At 38.1% G+C, this 26251-nt stretch overlaps 1 long non-coding RNA gene across 1 annotated transcript; it reads right to left on the bottom strand.

Annotated features, from left to right (window-relative positions):
* Positions 1 to 1558: 1558 nt before the first annotated feature.
* On the bottom strand, positions 1559 to 25934 carry LOC310909615. The gene is made up of 4 exons (XR_014590117.1): positions 25823 to 25934; positions 25296 to 25398; positions 25094 to 25191; positions 1559 to 2146 (listed from the first exon to the last, which is right to left on the bottom strand). It is a non-coding gene; the product is annotated as an uncharacterized lncRNA (long non-coding RNA).
* Between the last annotated feature and the right edge of the window lie 317 nt (positions 25935 to 26251).

Raw genomic sequence — 26251 nt, forward strand, 5'->3', positions numbered from 1 at the left:
ATGGTGTGGTGTGTTCAAGAGGTCAGGCCCAGTCACCTGGGGGCTTGCTTATGAGTCTCAGAATTTCTGAAACTCATCAGTCTGTATCTTTCTTCCATTGATCTTTACAGAATCTGAAGAATTACAGTTAGCCATGGTTAGCCACATTTTCCAGTGTCTTGTGCTCTTTCAGGAAGTTCCCCTTTTAGGAAACACTTTCCATGAGCATACCCATTACAGATATTAAATACATCTAGTCCAGCTAGTTCTCAGAGTCTTCTTGGCCAAGATTTTTAAAGCTGTAATTAGACCTCTTATTTTTATTTTTTCTGAGGGCTTGGTTTTGAATATCTGGAAAAACCAAAACAAAATGTGAGTGTTGCTGTGAATGAGCTATAATGCCTGGCTGAAAACATTGAATTCAGAGCTCAGGCAAATGCTGACTAGCTTCTATATTGCTTATTAGAAAGCTTGATGTTTTCAGAAACTTAAAAACACAAAACAAAGATGAGCAAGGCAGTATTACATAGAAAGTTCCAATTAAAAAGAAATACTGATTGTTCATAGATTTTTTTTTTTTTTTTTTTTTTTTTTTCATAAGGGGTTATGCAAGGTGTGTTTTCTGAGGGCATAATAGACCACTCTGTCTTTCAGCAGTAAAGTTTTTGCCAATTACCCCATCTGTAACCTTCCTTTTATTATGGAAAACTAATTAGAAGGTTCTGGAGGAAATGGGGACTAACTGGGGTCTTTAGTTTTTATGGCCCATTTAGCTTTGAAAGCACAAATTAAAGTATTTTTCTAATATTTATAATGAAATCTGTCCTCTCAGTCTCCTGATTTGGTGATTACAAAACAAAAGCCCAGACTGCAGGGCTTCAGCCTGTATAATGAAACAAACAGCAGCTATGTCTCTACTGTGCCAGCTGAAAAGAAGCATGAAGAATTTAACCAAGGCAACATGAGACATACTGAGTCACAAAAAGTCTTTTTAAAACAAAAATGTTGGTGTGCAGCATGTTTGAAAGCTGAGAGCAATATAAAATGATGAGAGCTAATATTACAAGATCTGGCTTCACCTATAGTGTTGAAAGGAGATGTAATCAGAAAAACAAAATAATATAATGTAATTCAGGTTAATCTTGCAAGGAATACAGCTTCTAAATATTCTGAAATTATTTTAAGTAACTGAAATTGCATTATTTTTCATCCTTTCAGTTCAGATGTAGTTGTCTCTGTTCAAAGAAGTTCACAAAACCATTAGCAGCACAGTTTCAGTCTCACTGCCCTGCACAGGTACAAGTCAGTCTGCCTGTTTTTCATCTGCCATGGCACCTCCCTCACAGCCCGAGTCCCTGCTGTGGGGTGGCGTATCACAGATTGATAACCACAGACCAGATGGAGCACAGGATGCCTGGGCAGTTATTTTATGAGACAATCAGAAATTATGACTTTATAATCTTCCCTCTTGCTGTTTTGGAGAGAAGCCATGGTCACTGCTTTTACTGTAAGCATTAACACAGTAATTTGTGCTATCAGTCGTAAGGAGTGGTGCTGGTGGGAGAAGGGGGTAAGTAGTGAGATTGCTAAAGACAAGCCTGGACCCGAAGAGCTGAGCTTACTGATTGGAAATAAATGTTGATTATTCAGCCTGTGCATTGACATATCAGTCTCTCTAATGGTGAGTTGAGGCTGATGAGAATGGAACTGTTCCCTGCTCTGTATTTGTTTCACCAACACTGGCAGACAAACTGAGACAGGAGGCCCATGTGTTTCACATGCTCTTTTTCTTTGGGGAGGTCATGGACAGGGAGCATTAAAGGAAATGAGGGGTTTTCTGCAGAAACATTTTGTTGCTGTTACTAATATTTAAATGAACTTAGCTTCAGTTTCAGCCTTCAGGAGTCAAATTAAGAAGAGATTAATTTTATTCCAATGGTGACATTTTCACACTCATAGAACCAAGCTGCAATGTTTTCACTGGGTAAAGTTTATATTATTTTTTTCTTTATCTGTGTGAGCTTTTATTTTTAAAGATTTTTTAGTGAATTGATACCCTGGAATTGTAATTCATATCCTTTACATCTCCATCTTTTTTTTTTTTCCCAATGAGTCTGTCTTCAGCAATTTCTCTCCTGCCTCTTGCATCTCCCCACAGCTCTTCCTGCTGAAAAGATCAGTACCAAAATGGTTAAAAAAGTTGGAGTCAATAGTAAATGTCTGCACAGTACCTGGTACAGAGGAGAGATTATAGAAAGTGTTTTTTAATGATCTTCAGTTTTGATAAATGGTTAAAATAAAAACATCCCTGAAAGTTGTATCTGTATATAAACAGTCATAGTGAAATGGTGTAAGTTTTGCAGATACCATAAAAAAAAAAAAAAAAAAAAAAAAAAAAAAAAAAAAAAAGGCAAAGGTATTAGTCTGTTGTCTTGCATAACAAAACAGAGCTCTTTGTGATTTTGTTTCTCCTCTGTAATAGCAGATGAGATTTTCATCATCTTTAGTAACAGAGTTGAGTGTCTTCCTGCCTTGTTCACTGCTATTTTTACCGCTATATTTCTATGCTGGATAGGAGTTCACCTCAAATAACAGACTCCAATTAAAGCTTTTTGCAGGAGTCTGCAACCAGCCATTGCCATTCTACCTACCTCAACCTGTGTGTTATAGTGGGGGAAATATTTCTGCAAAATGGCTTGACCAGAGAGCAGGTTACCTTTAACAGGTTGTCCAGAATAGCTGTAATTAAAACAGTAGAGACTCCCATAGCTGATATGACTAGATATATGGCTTTGTCTCTGGAGGTCTGTACACTTTACATGCCTAGTCACTCTGCTTACCCTTTCAGTCTCTGGCTCTTCTGCTGTGGGTGGGTTGAGAGATACCCACTCTTCAGATGGTTTGTGTGTGATTTACAAGCTGGTTCAGTCAACAGCTGGTCTGAGCTTGTGAATTTTCCAGATTACATAACACTTGTCGGCTCTCAAATACTGCTGGCATTCAACAGTCAGGTCCAGATCTGGATGTGAATACCTCCATATTTCTCTATAAATACTTGTGCTACTTTTCTTTGATTTATAATGGTTTTAATTTTTTACTTGTTTTCCTTCCTCCTTTATTTTTTTTAACTTTTACAATTAATTCAAAATTAAATTTGCTGCAAGACAGTAGGTTTTCAAAGTAGAGATACCTCTTTATCAAGTTTTTCTGTTCTTAAGTTTTACAGGCCTATATTTTCAGACTTTAATTTAATGGTTGCTTTCTGAAACTGTTCAGGAATTGGTTTCAAATAGCACAGCAGGTAATTTCTCTGTTGCAAGAAGAGGTCTCATGTTGGTCTTTTGTATCTGCTAAAACACAAGAATTGAAAACATATTTATATTTCTCCACTGAATTAGGATAAAATTTCTTAATAATGTGGTATGTACCTTCAAAGACTAGTCACTCAGTAAAATTTCAGTGTTATTTTGATACATTGCATTGTTCAAAATACAGGATTAGTATCCACTGAGATGTTTTTCCAGGATACTGAGCCTGTTCATTTGAATTCTTTGGTCTGTCTATTTTTATCATTACTTTTCTATCTTATTATGACTTTTGAATGTAACTGGTTTTGGTAAATGCTAATGTTATTTATACTTCAGAAAATGTAAGTTCAAACATCAATCTGAGCAAGCCTTTGGGTAGTGTCATGGCAAAAAGAGAAATAATAACAATCAAATAAGCAAAGACCAACCAGAGGTTGAATTTAACCGTTGGTTGAATTTAAAAGCAATGAGTTTCTTTTTCTTTTTTTTTTTTTTTTTAATTAAAAGCAAATTCCGTATGGATTTGCCTGGAAAGTAAAGTTTCTTTAATATCTAGAGATTACTTATTCACTGATTTACTGATAACTGATTCAGTCTTATTTAAAACAAGATATTTTTGATTAACTGCAAGTAGGGTTGAACCCATTCTTTACTACAGTTTTGTTGTCACTGGAGAACCAGACCTGCTTTCTATTAGGTACAGCATTTTCCTTAATGGCCCTCTACTCACAAGATCCTTGCAACTACTGAAAACTTAATTTTCTAGCCCTCTATGCACAAGGAAAGGTATTAACTTCTTGTTTTTTACTTGTTGCCTATTTTATGTACAATAAAATGTGTTCTGAGTTTGAGAGGTGTCTTAGGGCAGGAGTTCAAAGCCAGAGAAAGCAGAATTTTAAAGTGCTCTCTACTGAAGAATAATGGGGAGTTTTCCTCAAATAATTAATTCATTAACTTAGTATAGACAATGAAGGTCTTGAGTTTCTTTATTTTTAACTAAGCTATTACTAATGTGTGTGTATGGTTTGACCATACTTTTTGAAAGGAAGGAGGGTGTTGGAAGCAGAACGATCTTGCCTTGAGCTCCTAGGTCATGCTGAGCTGAGAATACAGATGGAGCTGTGGTAAAGAGACAGTGCTAGTAAATAAAAGGGACCAGGATTTCTGCTTTGGCTCTAAAGCAAAGAAACATAAAAATTTGCATCTTAATGGCTAAACTTTGTTCCTCTCCAGAGCAAAGTCGCATGATCCATCTGAACTACCCACTGGTATGGTCCTTGGCCTGTGCTGTCCTCAGTCCATTCCCAGACACTGTAGGAGAGCTCTAGCTGACACAGACAAAAGCTGTTCAGGGAGCTCTTGTAACAGCTTAATGGGACATGAATTGCATGCCAGCACCCAGCCCCATGCTCTGTCTCTAGCTTAGCAATGTAGACAAAGCCACAGTGTCTCCATGGTGCCAGCTTGGCTTGACCCCACACTTTGCTCACTTGATGTGATAATTTAGCTCCTGCGCTTCCTTTTGAAGTAGTTCCCTTGCAGAGAAAACCCAGGCACAAGAGGTGTAGTGTATTCAGGATCTGCTCTGGGCAGCATAGATGTGAACTGTGCCAGCCTTGGCTGTGCTTTAGCTCTGCCCCAGCAGTACTTGCACCTTTGTGTGCTCTAACCTGACCTACTTCTATGCATATGCCTTTGGCATCATGCTCTGATTTTAGGGTTGTGCAACACAGCTTTTGCATAGTTTTACTCACTTTGAACTGAAAAAACCCAAACCAAACCCAGCAGAACAACAGCCATTTCATCTTGAGGCCCAGAAGAGTTACAAGGTGCTGTGCAACGTGGACATGAAATGAGCTGATCTGAAAGGTGCTCGCTCCCAGCAGTGTGGATGGGAACAAGTCAGCTTTAATTGGAGTAAGGCACTAAACTCTCCATTTCTGGTCCACAGGCACAATGGAAGGATGCTGCTGTTCCTATCATGCTTCTGTATGAGGCAAGCTGTTCTTGTTAGTAGCCAGCAGCTGTTCCAAATGCTGCCATTTCTTACCAAAAGTTGCAACATGCTAATATTTAGACTTAAAAGCCCTAACTGATCTTGCATTTAAATAGCACTACATTAAACTCTGATATACTCTAGTTAGAAAGAATTTAATTTCAAAAAAATGCAACCCCAGATTTTCTATTTTCTGATTAAAATATATGTAAGTTGGGCTATAATTGCTCATGCAAAAGTATCCCTATACACCATTAAAAATGCCCTGACACACAACACTTTGTGGAACACTCCTGCCACAGGGACATCCGTAGTTTTCACATGCTCAAGAACAATTGGATACATTCATGGAAGAAAGATCTGGGAGAGACTGACAGATATCCAAAAGCTGTATTCTGAGGTAGTCCCTGACCTACAAATTGCTGGACCCCAGGAAAGGCTTTTCTATGCTGTCCCTGTTCTTTATATTCTTCCTGAGACTGCTGTTCCTGTCGGGATATGGATATATAGGGATCTTTGAGCACCAGCTGCTGATTTGATACTCTTATTTGCAGTTCCTGATAACATTTGCTTTTGCAAGTGTTGAACATTCACTCTTCTTGATGCTTAAATATATTCAGTCTCATTTTTGTAAATGGAACAACAGCTGTTTAAAAAAGAAACTCCTGCAAATGAAAAGTAGTTTCTGAATCTGCATCTTGTTGACATTGTCCTTACAGAGCTGGAAACTTTGTCATTCCAAGCAGTTTTATGTGAGAGAATGGTGGTGCATAAATGCTGCTGCTAAGCATACAAATATTGTACCCTTGTCCCTCAGGGCTGATCTTCTGAAAGACACAAACAAAGAATGACTGTGGAATGAGAATGTAACCTATACAGTGCATATTAAATAATTGGCATATTTTGGTTGTATTCAAGTGGTGGTATAGGTATTTTCTTCTTTTTGCATGTTTTTTACATAAAACTGTAAGGTAAGGAGGTTTTATAATGTTAATTTATATGTGTGATATATTGGCTATTTAAAACAGAGGATGTGTCTGGAGCTGGATAAGTGAGGAAGAAGGTAGGGGAATGTACCAGCACAAGAAGGCAGAGGAATTTCCATGAGGAACAGAAAGGACATCCCATGGCTTTCACCATCCCTGTGCTAGCTTTCTACATGATACCAATTGTAGCACCAGTAGTTCTGGCTTCTAACTGCAATTGTTAATTTTTTGATTTTTTTTTTCAGACCATCAGTTGTGACTACAAGAAAACTGAGAACTGTGGCAAAACTTTGCCCTTTGACTTGTGCTGCATCATAAATATGATGAAGAACACTTTAAGCCTTGTATTGAGCATGTTGGAACTTTAGAAGGAAATGGCATTTGAGTTACACTTGTGGATTTAAATATAAACTACTTTGTCAGCCCCTTACCTTTCTGTTACTGAAATTTTATGAACAAAAGTTACTGTTTTTCTGCTGAAATGATTTTCTGCTTAAAATTTCAAGGCTTTCTGGCATACCACCTTATGCTTTGGTAATATTATGGTGATGTGAATTACTGGTTTTGTATTTTTGAACCTCTGTTTAATACCTTTTCCTTTCTTTTTATAGTGGTTATTTGCTTAATGTACAACTGTTTTTGCAAAGCTCATCCTTTCATAGTGCCTATTGATTTTGAAGTGGTGCTTCTGCTCTTTTTCCCCCAGTTTTTGTGACCTAATTGTATCTCTTGAGTATTGCTATGGTAATAACTTCTATTTTCTTTATCTGCTGCATGTATTAATTTTAGTCTGTACTGGTTTTAGCTGTAACAAAAAGAACTAGAACAGAAGCACTGACCTATTTGTATTATGTTAGATAATACACATTTTCAGTAGAAAGCAAGGTGCGTCTTAAAAATAGGTCATGTCCTGTAATCCCAACTAAAGTTTACGTGAAGTTCATTGTATTTTTAAAAATGAGGAACAAAGGTCTCACCAACATGATATGAAAGTGAGAAATACACCTATAACTACACTGTCAATTCAAAAATTGCATAAAAGCATTCTTAGTCATGACAGTTAAATGAGGTTCTGTTCTTTCTACTTTCTCCCTATGACAGCATTTCCAAGTAATATTACTAGAGCTGTTATTTAGTTGATGTGACATGAAAGGCAGCTCCCAAATCTGTGCATGTAGTAAATACTCAGATTTTTCTACAATATGTCCAGTTATGCAATGTGAAATTTTATATACCTAGCTTAAATGCTACTTCAAGGTAACATTCCATGTAGTGTTTAATATTGATGGTGCTGTTCTAATGAATTCTCCATAATCTTCCAAAAGTGTAGCTGATTTGAAACAAGTGTTTTACAGATAAAATAGTGTGTTCTAAATATACTAAGTTAATTAAAGATGCTATATAAATAGTATTAGTAAGGTCAGTGTCCTGTCTGTCCTTGCTATATTAATTTATGTTTTATCTTTATTTAATATTAAATTCTGCATCTTTTGCCCTTTAAAATGTCTTCATGCAAAGTGTGTTACTGAAATTAATAACTGCAGAGGATGCTCACAAGGGTATGAGTCCTTAGACTTACTGTGAAACCTAGAGGCAATGACTTTCTTAAACTATGGTCCTTGCTTTAAGAAGGGAAAATAACTTAAGTTCTTTGGTTTAGCTGTTAACATTTTATAGCTGTGCAACCATGTCATGGCTTGCTCTGGCTTCTTTTTCATTCTTGAAGTTCCCAGCAGGAACTCTAAATCCCTGTTCAATTGTGTTATTGAGTTAGTTAAAAAATCTAAATTTATCTTTATCCTTGCAATGAACACTAGAATACCTAAGTACTCTTACTAAGAAAGAGGTTTCCATTATTCATTCTAAATTGTCTTTGTAAACTACTAGATACCTTCAGCTGTTCCTTCTGCAACTTTTAACAGTCATTAAAATATATTTAATTTTTTCATAATATACATATATTTATATAGGTCATATTATTATATATTTTCTTCCTAATTTCTAGTGATTAGAAAATTTTCTCTAATTTCTCTAATCACTAGTATCTAGAAATGTATTTGAAAGCTGGGAAGACTCTATCCAAGAGCATCTGTTCATATGATAAAGCTCAGCTGCTTCTTTAGATAGCTCAATGTCTCCATGGCAAATATCTAAAGATACATATGAGACCTTTTATTACATGTTTGTGTTGTCTATTTTTAGCCTTATTTTTAAGACTTGTTCCTGTAAGTCTCTGTAGAAATGCAGTGCAACTCTACTAGAATTTATTTTCTGTCTTTCATCACAAGTTGTGATTCGGTGCCTAAAAGAATCAAAGAATCACAGAATTAATAGGTTTGAAAAGACCTTTGAGATCATCAAGTTCAACCTATGACCCAACTCCACCTTGTCAACTAGATTATGGCACTAAGTGCCACATCCAGGCTTTTCTTAAACAAGAAAGATCTTGGAAAAAGTTCTTTAATTTTTGTACTAGATATTCTCTTTTAGCATGTGAAGCATAGTCGAATTGTGCCTAGTTGGTGTTTCAGGGTTTACTGCAGTTTTTTTGTTTGTCTTTACAGGAAGTAAAATTGCAAATTTGACACTTTATGATGTATAAGAATTTTCAAAATGATACTGTCAAAATAAGAAGCTGTGCAACTTTAGTAGTTTTATTCCATCTTTTGTTCTCTTCTCGGGCTGGACATGGGCTCAGAAAAACACTTGAATTTTAAAAATGTGGGGTTCATGCCAAGTGTGCCAAAGTAGATGCTCATTTGTACAAGAACAAAGCAAGAAGGGCCCCAATCTTGCACAATCTATGCAAAAGTTCCTGTAAAATCAGCCTGCTTCAAGAGGGAGTCCTTTGTGAAATCTGTAGAGGTCCTTGAGAAATTAGTAGAGGGATCAAGTCCATGGTGTGGAGCCTTGATTTGTTTGTGATCAAGCTGCTTTGTCGTGATCAAGAAAGGATAAAAGCCTGGATAAAAAATCTGGTGTAAAAAGTAGGATGAAGCACTCATCAGCTTTGTATAATTACAGTTGCTTTGTTATAGTACAGTTTGAAAATAAATCTATACTTAGAATATTTAATTCTTACCAAAAATTAAAATCAAATTTTTAAAAATTCTTTTTTGACAAACCGCATAATTAGGGCTATTTGCCATACACAAGAGTGTTTAGAACAATCTCAGTTCTCATACTAATTAGTTGTGTGTTTGATTACACTTTGAATGTTTGCAACATTTAGATGTAGAAGTTTTTCTGAAAGCCTTATTTGACAGGAAATACTCTGCTTTAAATATTACTTCATTACTTGTAACTTTTAAACTGTGTGATCTGGAGACCTTTATGAAGAGTCTCCAGAACTTGACAGAAGCCTACAAAGCAACACAGATATTAGTCACAGTACTTTGGGTGAAGAAATTATCAGGTCAATCAACTTATCTTAGGGACCCTTCAAAGCCAAGGCTTTTGAAGAAGTTGCCTTAGAACTGTTGCTTCGATGTGCTTCACACCAGTGAAGGGTTTCATGCTGTTTTTCCTTATCAGTTGTGAAGTGGTTAAATAGTGTGCCCTGAATGAAAACCTAATTTGCACATTATTTTCACTTGGGCAGTATTTCCCCTTTCTGTTCTGTAGATGAGCTCTTGAATGCTGTTTCCTTTGATAAGGCTCCCACCTCAACAAAAGAAAATCCTACTAAGAAGAAAATTGATTGGCCTGTCCCTGGTGCTCTCTTTGGCAGGTGTCAGTGTGAAGCTGCTGGATATGGAGAGGAGTACAGAAAATACAGTATCTCATGAGAAATAAGGTTATATGAGAAAAAGATAAATAGCTTACAAAAATGTAGCAATTTCAGAATGTTGTAATATGTAGCAATATAAAACTTCTAACACCTACGTGCCAGGCAACATAGAAGTGTTCCAAAAGGCACTGGATATTCTGTGTAACAGTCATTATCTTCAAAATCCACTGCATGAAGATTACAGGCTGCATGTGCAGCTTTGGATCCTTTATGCATAGCTTTCAGTGATGTAAAAAAAAAAAACCCTGGAAATAATTGTAAATGCACTTTGCCATTAAAAGGCAGATTAATTGCATTCATTTTCTATATTATAACAAAGAGTGGCAGTTGGCAGCTAATTATGAATAAAGACATAGAATTTTTTAACCTTTCAGTCTTGAGGTTTGAGTGTTTATTTTAGGGATTAAGCTGGAAGAGGTTTGGAAGCAAGCCAAGTGTCAGTGCTTTAGACTTTATCACAGCATCCAGTCCAAAGAATGTATCTCAGTCTTCCTGTGCTTCTAAAACAAACCCAAGTGGTTCCTCAGGTTTTGTCAGTCTAACTTGTCCATTGCTGTATTCCTTTTCTTTCTTCATCATACAGCCAATTTTTCAGGGAAAACTCTTGACTCCTGGATGGTTGTATTATCAGAAGGAAGCAATGTCAGAAACTGGTTAGGTTTAGTTTTTTGATTTTTGTGGGTTTTTCACATTAGCAGCATATAGTTTATGTCTTGTAAGTTGTATTTGTGAGAAGATGGTATTCCCTTATCCTGTGAAGCTGAGAATAATAATCTGAAATGTGAGGCCTGTGAAATGTACAGTTTAGTATGAGGGAATAAACCCCTTAAAATTCTTGTAATGGAATGCACTGATCCATAATATATAAGTATTGCTGGAGGATGAAAATACAGAATCAAAGCCAGAGCAAAATCCAGTACTGATGTTTCCAAATTCTGAGAAATGGTAATATTTTAAAAAAGGGTGTTTTTTTAAAATATATCTATCTATATATATATAGGGAGTACTAGATGACCTTTAAAGATCATTTTAACCCAATCCTAAATAATACTCATTGACTTCGGGGATTTTTTTAAATATAATTTTAATTAGCAGCTACACTTGCCATTTGATACTGTAAAATTGGTCTCTCTTATTTTGGTACAGAATAAGTAATTAATGATTCATCTGTTCTTACAGCTAGCCAATTTATATTTTATGCTGCCAGCTGGTTTATGATATGTCAGAGAGACAGAGAAAGGTATCATGGGTGTACTATATGAAAAATACAGGTTTTATCTGCTTGTATATAGACAGAAACTAATCAGAAAGTGGAATTATGACCTTGCATTACCGAAGATATTATGAAAACTGCATGTTCTGAGAATTATGAAAAGCAGCTTGTAAGCAGAAGAGACAAAAGCATTTCCACAAATGAGTGGAGAGTTCTGTAACTGGAAATGGAGTATTAAGTTACCAGTGATATTTTTACTGTCCCCCTTAACTGGATCGTCAATGTCATATGTTGGAGGTACTTGTATTACTGGGTGTTCTCTTTAATTTTATCATTTTTACTGTGTCAGCTTTTATTATCATTAACAACTAGGCTCACAGGCTCAATTGTGTCCCAGCAGGATTTCAGATTATTCCTCAAATTACAGCAATTTGTCATAATGTCAATGTTTTTTAACCTCTAACCCTAGGTTACCTACAGAGGCTGCAAAGGCTGGATTTCACATGCCACAGATTCAATTTATATTGTGTGTAAACAATTGCAGGGCCTCACAAACAAACAAAAGGCAGCCAAAGTCAAAACTAAAGGTCAGAGTCTAGCTTGTCAGGAATCCATTCTAATTGGATTTTTTTTCCAAACAGAATATAGGCAATGCAACAGCATTGGCTCTTGGCCATAAAATGTAGAAGAGGTGAGTTAGGCTCTTGTTAATGGGAGAACCTTTACTGGTGGTGGCAGGAACAGAATTTTGAAGAATTGCTGTGGCAACAAGTATTTCTCATGTATGTGACTGTATATGTGACTGTGAAAGTTTTCAAGGGTTTTGATGGTGTTGTAGGAGAGAAGCAAAATGATCTTGAAGTTGAAAGAATGTTCTGGTTCAGCAACACCCAAAACTGAGAACAGAAAGAGAGTGACTGTTCATCCTCTGGGAGCTCATGTGAGTCCTCAGTGCTGGGGAATGTGGGAATGGGTGGTGGGAAAGCCCTGAGCCAGCCCTGCTGCCTGTTCTGGCCAGAGCTGTCTCACAGGACCCAGCAGTACTGATGTTTGCCCACGCCAACGAGCTGTAGGACAACTCAGCTGCAAGTGGAGGCCTGGGGCAAATTTACCACATTCACAAAAGGTGTTTGAGGTGTTGGAGTGTCAGAGGGAGAATTGGATGCTTAAATGCAATGAAGAATTGCCAGGTTTTTTTCTCTTTTCATTCCTTTATTATTATTTCAACTATTGTTGAAATATGTTGACCTGCTTGTTTATTCTTGAGCTTTGCCTGTAACAATGTGATGCTACAGAATAAATAGTTTACTGTTCATCCTCTGAAATGATACTGTATAAAATTACTGGTCTTTTCATGTGTTTTCTGGTGAACTTCAAAAGCTCCCATCATTGGCACAAATAAAAGATAAATCTTCCTGGTTTATTATAGATTAATTGAATAATTAAGAAGCCACTCTTAATTACTGTCCCAAGGAGTTATAGAAATTACACTTCTAAAAGTGCTACTGAGGAAATGTTTAGATTAAATTTCTTTAAATAGAACTATGCAAATTGCATACTGCCAGATGTTTCTGCCACATCTTATTTGAAAAAAATTTTGATAATATAGCTGCATGTTAAAATTTATAAAAGTGCTTAACCGATATAAGGATGAGATTTATGGTTAGATACTAAACAGTGCTTAGCTATATGTTTAAATATACTTAAATATATGCAGTCAAGCTCATAGGGTGCCACTTTGTGGAAATGGCTAAATTCACTATGTTGTTCCCATTTCTCCACTGAGTTTCTGAATCTAAGAAATTACTCTGAAAGCTCAATCCAGGCTTAGAGTATTTCTTGCATGCATACATTTAGCCTAACAGAAAATGCAACTGTATTTCCTTTTTGTTATGTTTTTGACACTGTGTTAATGTGGGTTAGCTTTGATGGAGGGGCTGTGCAGCAGTGTTATCTGGCAAGGAGAAGAAGACTCATTTTACAGCAAGATAGGATTTTTCAAAAGCTTATACAGGTCGACAGTGTTTATGGGCAAAGCAAAGCAATGACAACTAAATATCAGTGGCACTTAGCTATGGGATAATCAGAACAAGTCAGGATCACTAGCAATGTCAGCAATCAGACCGTGAGGCAGGTTATGATGAGCTAAGAATGGCAGTGGGGGTGTTGACGGAGGAATTCTGTAACTAAAGAGATTACATAAATGACAGTGGGTATGAGGAACAGCCTATGGTCATTAGCATATGTAATTTCATCTCCTCTGGAGATACTCAAAAGCTGCCTGGATGCAATCCCAAGTAATTTGCTCTTGGGGACCCTGACTGAGTTGGGAGGTTGGGCCAGCTGACCTCCAATGCTCCCTTCCAACCTTAAATATTCTCTGATTCTGTAATTTTGTGATTATGGTAGACACCTTGACTTTAAGGTGTTTGTGCCCTCCCAACCCATAAGATACACCAACCCCCCCTCTCTTACAGCCTGAACTCATGGCATGAGGAATTGAAGGACATCCCTCCTGGTGTATCAAGGTTTTTCAGAGAAAAAACCTAGATGTCTCTATAAAAGGTCAAATTTCTGCTGCTGAGGTCCGCAGTGTTTATTCTCTTCTGCTGTGTCCACCATGTTGACTTTTGAATTTGCCTTTATTCCTGCCAAACTGCCATAACCACAGCTCACTTCCCTGCTTTCCCAGACTACTCACTTGTTTTACTGCTTCTGTTCTACCCTCAGATCACTGGTCACTGTGCCCTTACATATGATGTCTCAGAGATAGTTTTCTTCATGCCTCCCCAGGTAGTTGCTCCATGAAGCTTAGAGACATCATTCTCTTTTGTTTGATTTATAATTGTCTTAAGCATACATTATTGTATTACCTTTCCCATGCTTTGGTCTTTGCATTGTGCTGGCTCAGCAGTTCATTAGTTGAAATTAGTTCATTCTCTTACAGACTACAGATGTGCTAAGGCCCAGCATTCACGCTTGCTCAGCAACAGTGTTAATCCCTATCTAGCTGTAAGTAAGGTTAAATATAATTTTGCAGAGTTTAGCAAAAATTGTACTATTAAGTGGCCACCCCTCCCTTTCTTTGTTGTTAAAGTGGTTTGTGAGGCACTGGGTCTTGGTTTTGCTTAGCAGACCTTTCTTCTAACAGCAGGTTATGCTGGGGCACTTTGGCCTCTGGTGAGGGCTCCTGTTTTCCCCTTTGCCCAATTTAATTTTCTCTTACACACTAATGCATGCACTTGTCTTTCCAGATCCTGTTCAGGTGACTGTTTTTTCTGTTACCTAAAGTAACTATCAGTGCAAAAACTTGAAACTGACCTCAGGTTTGGCTCAAAAATTGCAGATTTCCTGGCCATGGTGAGCATCTCCATCGCAAAGACACAGATGTGCTCATTTTACTTGGGATAATTTCTGGTTCTACAAATAATACAATTTTTATTAGTGCCTGAGGCAACTTAAGCTGGAAATATGGTAAATGTCCATAGCCAGATTTTTTTTTCTCTTGTACTAAAGGAAATGATACTGTATTTCGCATATGAATTAGCAGTACACAATTATATAATAAAGTAGGACTGTCTTCCATTTTTTTCCGGGAATAATACTCAGTGTTACCCCCTATTAGGGCTATATTCATACTCAGGGTCTAGATCTTATATCAGCAAGCACGTCTCCTTTATGACCTTGATCTCTAAGCTCTGGAAAGAATGTTTGAACATTTGGGTTCCTGGGTTCTGGTTCTCAGGAGCTCCCCCGAGTGGGAGGTTTCCACACTCACTGGGTAGGCAAAGCACTTTACCCCATGTTTTCAAATTTCCCTTGGGGGCAGGCACTGCTGTTGTTTTCATTGCAGCACTTAATTTGTAGGTGCTTAGTCCTTCATTAGGTTGCAAAATCAATTAATAGCTTTCCACTTGTACTCTCCCTTGTAAGTTTTCCTATAATTTAATTTGCACTTACTATGTCTTGAGCCAAAATAAAAATGATTGCATTTGATGTTTGTGCTTCCATTCCTTTCAGCTGATTCCTACACAGTCTACTCAGTCATTGTTTACTTTGGAATTCTCAAATTCCAGTGTCAGATCACCTCTGTGATTTGTTCTGTTTTTCTGAATTTTGGTTGCTACTGTTGGTAATAGGAGGCCAGAAGTGGAACAGAACATTTATGTGCATTTGCTGTTTACTGCAATGTAGTATGGGATTTCATACTCCTCAAAATTCTGGGTTTAACATGTCTCACAAACTTTTAATGCCATTCAGTACTAGCTTTCCTTCTACATTTCTGCATACAAATTACTTTTTTGTTTTTTCTCACACCATTGAGTGCTTATGAGTTTGTTTCCTGTGGGTTGGTGTTTTATTCCCATTTTAAATAGCTTGAATTTATTTTTAGCTTTTGTTTTGCCAACCAAGTATTATTTCAGCTCTTACAGCAGGTGCAGCATTTGTTATTGTACATCTGATGGTACAGTAGTTTAAATATTGGGATGACCTGGAGAAAAGGCTAACAGCAAAATCATTGTTTATATTGACACAATTAGCTTTTTTTCCTCTCTCTTGAGGCTGTTTAGCAATATTGCAGTAAGTATTATGTACAAGAAAAAAATCTATCACTGTATCATTTTCTAGAACAGCTTTTTGTTTTGCTTTGTTTGCCTCTGTGGCAAACCCAGGATAGCTGGGATCTGCAGATGCTTCAGATGGCTGGAATTGCCATTTGCATGTCACTTTAGTTGTTGGAGAACACAGAAATATGCAAATACTCTTTGTAGTGTAAGGTTATGCTGGAGAAAAAGCTGCTTGCATTATACCTATCTGAATTAATTCATTACACTGGTGAAAGGAAGGAGTCAAGTTGAATGTCCTGTCAGATGCCATGTCATTATTCTGTGGTTCTGTGAATAACAGTCTTTTGGGCCAAGTTCCTTTCAAACTGACATCTTTGTATGACTGTGTATAGAATTCAAAATCAGTAATAAATGTTCCTGTATGTTGATTTTATTTAATAGACTTGCCATGGGCAGGAGAATTGTTCTTGAATTATTATTACCTGAAACATTTTGAGGTCTGAATTAGCAAAATGTTAGGAAGAGTGCCTGTGGTTTGCATTTTAATGTGAGACTGAATATAATCTGCTAGTTTGATTTGATTTTTAATTATTTTTTTAAGTCTGAAAAATCATAGAATCATAGAATGTTAAGGGGTTGGAAGGGACCTTACAGATCATAGTCCCAATACCCATGGGCAGGGACACCTCCCACCAGACCAGGTTGCTCAAGGTCTTGTCCAACCTGGCCTTGAACACTGCCAGGGATGGCCAGTGACAGTCTCCCTGGGAAACCTATTCCAATGTTTAACCACTCTCACAGTAAAAAATTTCTTTGTAGTATCTGACCTAAATTTTTTCTCTTTCAATTTGCCCCCTTTTCAATTTGCACCAAATTGCACCTGCAATTGCCCCTTGTCCTTTCACTATAGTTCCTAACAGATATTTCAGAGGTGTTACAAATTCTCAGTCAGCTTCTGATATTTTATGATAGGCTATAGTATTTAAAAGAATTTCCTGTTTTCTTGCTTGATTTTGTGTGGAAAGTTTGTTTCTTTATATTTGCTTTGATCTCTTTCCTCTGGATTATTTTTGCTGTTGAAGTTGTTCAAGCTCCATCTCTCGAGATTTCTGTATCTTATCAGCTTGATCTTTTCAGAATGCTGAGTTTTGGAAGCTGAATTAGAAAGTGTTTTCCTTTCTCTCTGGTTGGATAGTGTGATAGCCTGACCATGCAGATGCCACACCAGGGTATTGCTGAAAATGTGTTTTGGACCATTGTATTCAGGAAGGATGAATATGACCCTTAGCATGGGTTTGGAACTATTCTCACTTGCTTTTCTCCCTCTATTCCCATTCCTTTCTTGGATAAATATGTTTACACAGTGTAAAGAAGTTTTGACAGTGCCTGGATCCCTGCTATAAATTCCTTTATCAGGCCCCTTTCTGATCTGTGTTTTAAGCAACATTTCTTAGAATTCTCCAGTCATTTCAAGTGACAATTTTATAATTATTTTGCACCATATATATATATATATATATTTGTGTGTGTGTAGGTTCTTATTTAGTCTCTTTCCAGACTTTTCAGTCTCAGCAGGCTTCATGTTCCACTCCAGAGCCTGAGACCTACAGAAGTTATTTGAGATGTGGGTCATCTTGTCTTAGGGTATGAAGTTAGTTTTGTAATTGCAGCCTCCCCTGGCTGTGCAGTGATAGGTCTTGTCTGGAAAGCATTTCTGACAGTGTGCTGGGTGACTTGCTGGGGAGGCAGCTCACAGCTCTGTCCTGAGGCTCCACTGTTGTGACAGTTCCCATCAGCAGCCTCTGGCACTGTGTGCTCTGATGCCTGTGATCTGTTCATCATGAACAGCCACTGAGACATTCCCTTTATGATCTCCAGCCCTTTCCAGCAGAACTTTAACCATCTTTCTTAGGATCTACTTCTGATTTCCAAATTATTGTTTTTAGTAGTGCGGGTAGATTTTCTGCTTTCTGTGAGCAAGAAAGGGCACAACAAAAAAAATTGTTTGAATAAACTATATGCAGCATGATTTTAAAGGCTTGCATGTAGAGACATACATTTAAACAGTTTTTCTCCCCTGCACAGCAGGAGAACATAGTAGTGAGCTTTACTGAAATTTTAGGGTAATTTGGAGAGAGGATGCTGTCATAGGGTGTGCCTTTAGAGAGAAAGTGACCCATACACACCAAACAGCAGTAACAAAGTATATGCTGTCTCATACATTAGGTATGAGGCAACATGCAAGTGATGCTGTATTTGAGTTAATTAATACCTTTATAAAGTATTTTTAAAACTAAACTAAATTAGCAAATTTAGTACTAGACTTTAGGTTTGGTATAATTGCATGTAACACAATTATACCAAACCTAACATAATATTTCTTGTTTGGAATATATTTGTATTTGTATTAGCATTTCAATTTGTGAAAACTGGGAGGAGAGTAACCTCTGTAGAAAGTTAAAGGCTAATTTGGAAGTATTTGTTTCAACACTTGTCCCCAAGCCTACTTTCTTCCTCAGGCTCTGTTTTTCTGGTCCACCAGGGTCCCTGGCTTACTTGGCACAGTGACAGATCCTGTCACTAAGAGGTTTTCTGTGTGAAACTCATTCTGAACCCTTCTCATATGTTTTCTTTTTCTTTTACTGTGGTGTTGTTTGTAGTGGAGTAAATAATCTGCCTTGTGTTTTAGATGACACAGAAGCTTGTCTTAGAAACAGACGAGGTTTAGCTAGGAACAGTGTCTCATAAGTATCAGCATTGCCCAAGGGTCCTGTATCAGTCTCCATGTGGTGACTGCAGTAGAAAAGCCAGTGTTTATGCTCTTGTAATTTTTGGTTTAAATAGGCAAGGCAGTGGAAGAGTGAAAAAGAATTAGGAAGATAAATGATGTGGCTAAAGCCTCACAGATGGCATTAGTGCCTGGTCTTTTATTCTTCATCCTGTGCTCTTTCCCTTAGACTACTCTTCCCGTTCCTGCTGCAGTCATTAAATAGGCTTAACCTCCAAATTAGTAAGTTCTGGGAAAACTTCCAGCATCTCCTTTTGGCTTCTTGTCTGTTCTTTCTGCTTTTCCTTCCCCTATGATTTTGCAGCCTTGCTTTCCATCTCTTGCTAAACCTAGGTCCCACTGAAATCTGTTACAGTATTCTGAAATTTGCCAAATTAAAGCTTGCCCCTAGAGTGTGCAGAACTCACTCCTGGAATTTGTTCATGCTCTTGTTACCTGCTTCCTTGAGCTCACTAGCTGATAGCTTGCAGGACTTGTTTTAGGTGTGATTCTAAACCACAAAAGGACCAGGCAAAGGTGCAGTTTCTATTTCTAGCACAGATCCAGCTCTTTGGCTGTGGGCTTGCTCTGGCCAGATTCAGGCCAGCCAATAGGGAACTGTTTATGTTTCCAAATTCTTTCTTTCTCCTAGCAAACACCTGAAAGCAGTGCCCAGTGTAGGCTGGCAGACTGGATGAGCACATCATTATGGAGCACAGAGAGGGTCGTGGTGTGCAGCTGCTCTGGTCGGATGGGGAAACCTCCATGGCAGCCAGAGGGATGCAGTGGCCCCAGAGAGGAACAGAGGGGCATCCTGGGGGCACAGGACTGTCATAGCTCAGGGCATGCTTCAGGGAGCCTCCTTGCAAGAGCCCTTATGTCCAAATATCCTGGCTGCATTCTCTCAGTTAGTAAAAATCATTAAATTGGGCCCAGAGCTCTTCATATTGATTAGTTTCACCACTCTCATTGGCACATCACAGAAAAATAAGAGCAAAACTGCTGGCTCCTCTGTGGAAAACTGTGAGTATGGTGTGTATTCAGTTCATCCCATGCTCTGGCTTTCTGCAAACCTTAAAGTGGCACTGACTCAGCTCAGGATCCTCATGCAATGTTCACCTGAACAGAGAGGGTGAAAGACATTGACAGAAATTGGCCTCTGTAGTTTAAATTACTCAATGATAACTTTTAATTGCTTGCTTTCCAGAATTACCAGCTGCTGGGAGGCATTAGTTTTACTCTGTGCCTGGAGGATGTAGGTTGAAAATAAATTACTTCTTCTGGGCAGGTGTTATTTTTAGATTTAACACAGCAAAAGATAGTGTGTTGAAGAAACTCCCCCCTTTTGAATAATGACATATTTTTTCCAATTGTGCTAGCTGCCATTAGTGTTTTTCAAAATTGTTGGGCTGCATCATAATTTAAATATCAAATATTAAATGAAACTGAAGACTGTAGTAAAGTATGAATTAAATGCTGTAAATGTAAAGATTCTAAATGATTACTTATGAGGTGTTAAAATAAGACAAAATTAATTTTTACTTGAGAGCTGTGATTGATACGATTTTTTTTCTATTGCTTTTTATGTTAGCTTTTGGCAGTATCTATTTGCTTTTGTTTAGCTGTCAGAAATAATCAAAAAAGGAACTGCATGGTAGTAAATACAATGCATATTGTATTGGCTATTAACCAAATACAAAAAGGACTTGAGAAGGACTTGTGAAGGAAAACTACACAAACTCAAGGCAGTGAATTTGCTGCCTTACACCTGGCTGAGAGCTCTGAGTCCTTCTCTGTCAAACTGAGTAGAGCTGGAGGAAGACTAGGGCAAAACTTTTTATCCCATTGTAATTCCTTGTTGCTTTGTCCTTTTAAATGAAAGTATTTTGAGCAGAAATATGACTGTACTATATAATCTTATTTTTGTGGGCATCATGAATAAATAAATGAACAGCAAAACTAATTTGCCAATTAACTGGAGAATCAGTAGCAGGGCATTTTACATCTCTGTACATATGTAAAAGGCAGACAATATCTGATCTGTAAACATCTTTTGTTGCTAAGCAAATTCAGGTGCAATGAGCTATGATTGTCAAGGGTTGGCTAAATATTTTGTTATGGTTTTTTCTGCAGCTGACTAATTGTATGTGTTACCTTATTTCACTTGAAGAAACTTTGCACTGTTTTGCACAGTTCGCTGATACTAGGATATGGTTAGAAGCAAATGTTGTCAAAGCTCTTAAAACCCTCCTCTGATGTCATGAACATCATTAAATTAAGGCAATATTTTAAGACAGTCTGTTTTTGGTGAAATTTGTGCAACTTCTAAGGGTTTTTTTACCCATCACAGTCTTTAAATCTCTTGTTCTTTACAAATAATTGAAGTTCTGTGCCAATTGAAAATTCAGTTTCATTTCCTTTAAAGCTACTGTATTTTACTAAATGAAGTACAGGATGATATGTATATGAAAAGTTTAGTTGAATGAAGAAAATATTTAAGCATTTCACTACTCTTTCTTTCAATCGCAGTTCAAGCTTAATTATTCTAATTCAGATGGAGTGATGAATTCAGGGGTAAAATGGAGACTTGGAGTACCTGATGTTCTGTTTCAGATATTGAGAGTTTTAATTATTTAAGGTTGTGCTCTAAGTGTCTGACAAACCTAAATAGAGGCTCTTCAGGAAAATGTTTTTAAGAGAAGAACATAAATGTTCTGCAGGAGCAGACCAGGATGGCCATTTATCCAACAGTTGTTTATCAACAGGATTACACAGTAACCTTCAAGACAAATAGCCTTCTAATGCGTAATTCCTCCCTCTCTTCTGCTGCAGAGCTTCCTGCTGGAAATGTGGTGAGCAAACACTATCAACAGTCATTCAGCCAAAGATTTGTTCTCATCTTCTTCAATTCCTGACTGTTAGACTACACAGTTGCTAATCCTTACAATCTCAGTTCCATTTGTATCATAGGTTTTGATTCCTTCCTCGGGGTACTGGCTTCCTCTGGCTTCCATTTCTGGCGTTGTTGTTGTTGTTTGGTTAGTTGACTGATTTTTTGTTTTGTTTTTCCTTCTACCTTCCCCTTTCTCTAATTCTCTGCCCAAAACTGACAAAGGGAAATGTAGGTTTATTCCTCTCTTTAAATATTTTCTTTCCCTGTCCTATGAGATTTTTCTCCTGCTGGCACAGATCCATTTTTTGTTTGTTTTGCTCCCTTTAACTCTTCTTTTACTGACACCCACAGTCTGTACTGGCATCTGTGTCATGCCTGCTCTTGCCTTTTACTTTCCTCCTTGACCTCCCGGCCAGTTCTCCTCCTTTTATGTCTAAGCTTGTTTTATTCTTCTTATGCTGTTATTTTTCAACCTCTTGAATTCAGTTTATTGCTTCTCTCCACAGTCTCTAATGACCTTCTTTTGAAGAAAGTTCTAAACCAGGACTCCATCCTCATTACTGACTGACTGTTTACCTAAATATTGCTGCTGATCTGTATGTAGCTCTTCTATTTTATAGTTTACTTATAAATTCTTTCATTTCTCTGTTTGTATTGTATTCAGCTCAATTAGAAGGTTGTTTTATAAGTAGGATTGTGAACTACTATGAAAGTCCAAATAACAGATATACTTTTGATTAAAGCTTCCTTCCTCACCACCTTCTCCCTGGGTATTTGACCAGATCAAATTAGGTAGGTTATAGGTGGGATTGATAATAAGGAGCATTTTAAAATGGCATAGCTAGTTATCTGCAAATGTTGGCTCACAAATTTGCATTGTGCTACAAATTTAGAGCAGAGTTTTGCTAATCTTTCTCATGTGAACTGACCTACTTAAGTCAGTGGAGTGCTAATATTTGCCACACAGTAAGGATTTGGCTCATAATCTTAGGGAAGGCATTTGCATGCACACTGGGAATATTGTCTAGGGTTTTTGTTAAAGGCTTCCTGCTCATTCTGTTCCTCCTTATGAGATTCTTTTTAACTAAAAAATAAGAATAACAAGATAAGTGTGATTTGACTCAGATGTGATGCCTAAGGAAGTTGTCCATGAACCTCTCTAATGGTGAGTGGAGAAAATTATGTCTGGATTGGAGTTACAATTTTGATTTCACAAAAAATTTCCACTTTGCTCCTAGGAAAAATGAAAACATTTCTAACTGCTTAAATTACAGCTAAACAAATAACCAGTGTAGGCTCTAAATGACAGACCACAGAAATTGTAAAGTTTGAACTGACTGAGGACAAATAAAGGACAGTTATTGGTGAGTTTACATGTAAAAGCAGGAACAAGAAGGGCAAAATTCTCTCAACCACCTCGGTCATATAAATGTAGAGGTATTTACCAAGAAAATGGTTCTAGTTGTTTTTTTTACAGACTGTCAGTGTGACTTTTTTGGGATTATACTAATCATTTGCAAAATTTATTGTCTATTTCTTTTCAATAATAAGTTTTCCATATGATTTTTTTTCTCAGAAAGGACAGAACACACGCTCATTTTCTGTGTATTTGCAGATAGAAGTTGTTCCTACTCAAATGTGCTGCTTGTTTTTTGGGATCAAATGCCTTGCAAGGTGACATTTCTTTCAGTTTTAGAATCATCACAGTAGTAGCTTCTCAGTGTTACCTTCACAGGGTAATTCACACTCTATAATGGATCAGGAACAAAAGGAAGGCTAAGGAAGGCATCCTCCATTCTGTATTGGATGCACAGGGAAACAACAGTGACAAAGAATGAGGAAATAAATGAAGTACTTAATGCCTTCTTTGCCTCACTCTTTAGTAGTAAGGCCAGTTGTTCTTGGGTACCCAGTCCCTTGAGCTGGAAGACAAGGATGGGGAGCAGAATGAAGCCCCCATAATCCAAGGGGAAATGATCAGTGACCTGCTACACCACTTGGACACACACAAGTTTATGGGGCTGGATAGGATCCAGCTGAGGGGACTGAGGGAGCTGGTGAAAGTGCTCACTGAGTCACCTTCCATCACTTACCACCAGTCCTGAGTGACAGGGAGGAGTGGGTCCCAACTGACTGGAGGTCCGCAAATGTGAAACCCATCTATCAAATGGGTTGGAAGGAGGATCCAGGGAACTAGAGGCCTGTCAGCCTGACCTCAGTGACCAAGGAAGGTCATGGAGCAGATCTTCCTGAGCAACATCACACAGCACATACAGGACAATCAGGGGATCACACCCAGCCTGCACAGGTTCATGAAAGGCAGGTCCTGCTTGACCCAGTTCATCTCATTCTGTGGTGAAGTGACCCTCTTAGTGAATGAGGGAAAGGCTGTGGATGTTGCCTACATGAATTTCAGTAAAGCCTTTGACACAATTTGCCACAACATTCTCCTGGAGAAACTGGCAGCTCTTTGCTTGAATGGGTGTGTTTTTTGCTGGGCAAAAACTGGCTGGATGGCTGAGCCCAGGGAGTGGTGGTAAATGGAGTTATGTCTAGCTGGCAGCTGGTCACCACTGGAGTTTTTGATTTGCTGGAGGGTAGGGAAGGCTTTACAAAGGGATCTGGACAGACATTTGTAAGGCCAGGGTGTTTTTACAGATGCTGGAGGGAGGTGCCTTCTTGGCCCAGACTGGTGTAAGTGTTGTGATAAATGGTTGAGAGTAAACTGGCTGTTTGTGGTACTCTTTGCCAAGGACTCTGGCGGAGTTGGGATTTTGCGTGCAGTACATTATGCTCATTGACCCTTTTGTCTCTGGAAAAATCCAAGGTGAGAACATATGTCAGGGAAGGGCAAAATAAACCATCTCTATCATGTAGATTAGAACCATTTTGTCCAAACTAAATATCAGTATTTGCAAAGTCTCCTTCCTCCTTGCTAGAGAGGATAGGGCAGATGCTGGAGAGCTGCCAGTACCACCACAGTAGTGATGCTGTCAATGCAGAAATAACATTTCCAGTTTTGTCACCCCCAAAATTCACATACATGTAAAATGTGTTCTGTACAGGTTCAAGTACTGAATTAGTTCTCTTGCTTTCCCACTTGCTCAAATGTGAAGGTTTTACAAAATTTACTTGTTGGGCTGGAGATGGTTCTGTTTTATTTTGCTCTATTAATGAGAAGAAGAAGAAGGTGATTCTATCGCTATTCTTTCCCTCCTTGCTTCATACTGAAGTTAAATGTATTCCTGAACAGATTTTGACATAGTCCTCTACTTTTTTCAAAGTCACATGCCAGTTCTTAGGAATAGCAGGGTACTTGAATTTTCCTTCAAGAACTGTATATCCTAGTTCATTAGAAAAAAAGAAAAACAAACACAAGAAACCAATAAAAAATCATTCAGTGTTACACAAAATGCTGTAGTAATGCTGACAACCGAATTGTACTTTCCATGTTCAATTCCAGGACCTAAAGCACATGATTCTCTCTCCTCAATTGGTTTTGTGGTTGTGGACTCCCTTATCATGCTGTAGTGGTGGTTTGGTGTATAGCCATTTGTTTTCTATTCAAATATTTAGACTTCAGTGGTGCTTACCTTTTCTGAATACATACTTTCTGCAGCAGTTTGTGGTTTCTTGAATAGATATGAAAAGCTAAAGGAAATTGCTTGTCTGTTCAGTTGAAAGAATTTTGCTGCAATATAAAACATTAAGCATTTGGAGTAAAGACCTTTATGTTATAAAGCAAGTGAGTAATTTTCCTCTTCTACTTATTTTCATATTTCTGTGTATACATACTTCAACACTGCTCTTCAAAGATGATGGGATAATGAACCAAAAGAGTAGCAGATTTAAGAAAACCAATGACCTGCAAACGTTCCCTTTGTCCAGCTCTTCTTTCCTGTGCAGGGAAACCAGAGAGGTTGTTTTTAAATACTTTGTAATTTTACATTTATTTACAAAACTAGGGGTAGAAAAGATAAATAGCAGTTATTTTATCTTACATCCTCTGAACGGTTGCCTTGCCTCTGACAAATCCTTTCACACAGGCAGATACTTGGCAATTTCGGTAACATTTATAGGGGCTGGCATTGAACGACTGTTGCTTTTGCTGCAGATGACACCACGACTAGCACAAAACCCCGGCCGCACGTTCGTGTGCAGTACGTGTCGATGCAAACGCCTTTAATCACCTTGAAGTTTCTTCTCCCTCATCCCCTCCCTCAGGTGTTGTTGTTGTGTGTTTTTTTTTTTTTTTGTTTTTTTTTTTTTTTTTTTTTTTTTCTCCTTGCCCATCTCCCCGGCAGAAGAGCTGAAATAATTACCTGCAGTGTCATTTTTCACTTTGCTCCATGCAGATGCGGTGCGGTTGGGCCGCGGGCGGCGGGCGGGGAGGGGCCAGCGCTGATGCAGCAGAGGGAGAGCGGCGGCGGCGGCCCGGCCCGGCTGTGCTCGGCTCCGCTCCTCTTCTCTCTGCTCTGCTCTGCTCTGCTCGGCTCCGGGCGGCTCCTGCTGCAGCCCGGCCCCGCCGCCCTGCCCGGAGCACCTGCCGCACCGCTGGGCTATTCTTTAACTGTGGGAGAAGTGCCTCTGTTCCCTTCACGCAAGCTCCCTACTGGCTTTCTGCATCCGTAATTTCTCGGAATCGTTTCTCCCTCCGGCTTTCTCCCGCTATTCTTCATCCCTTTTTTTTTTTTTTTTTTTTTTTTTTTTTTTTTTTTTTTTTTTTTTTTTTTCCGCTCGTTATTCGCCCC

The sequence above is a fragment of the Zosterops lateralis genome (genome assembly GCF_965231275.1).
Source record: "Zosterops lateralis genome assembly, chromosome: 5".
NCBI lineage: Eukaryota > Metazoa > Chordata > Aves > Passeriformes > Zosteropidae > Zosterops > Zosterops lateralis.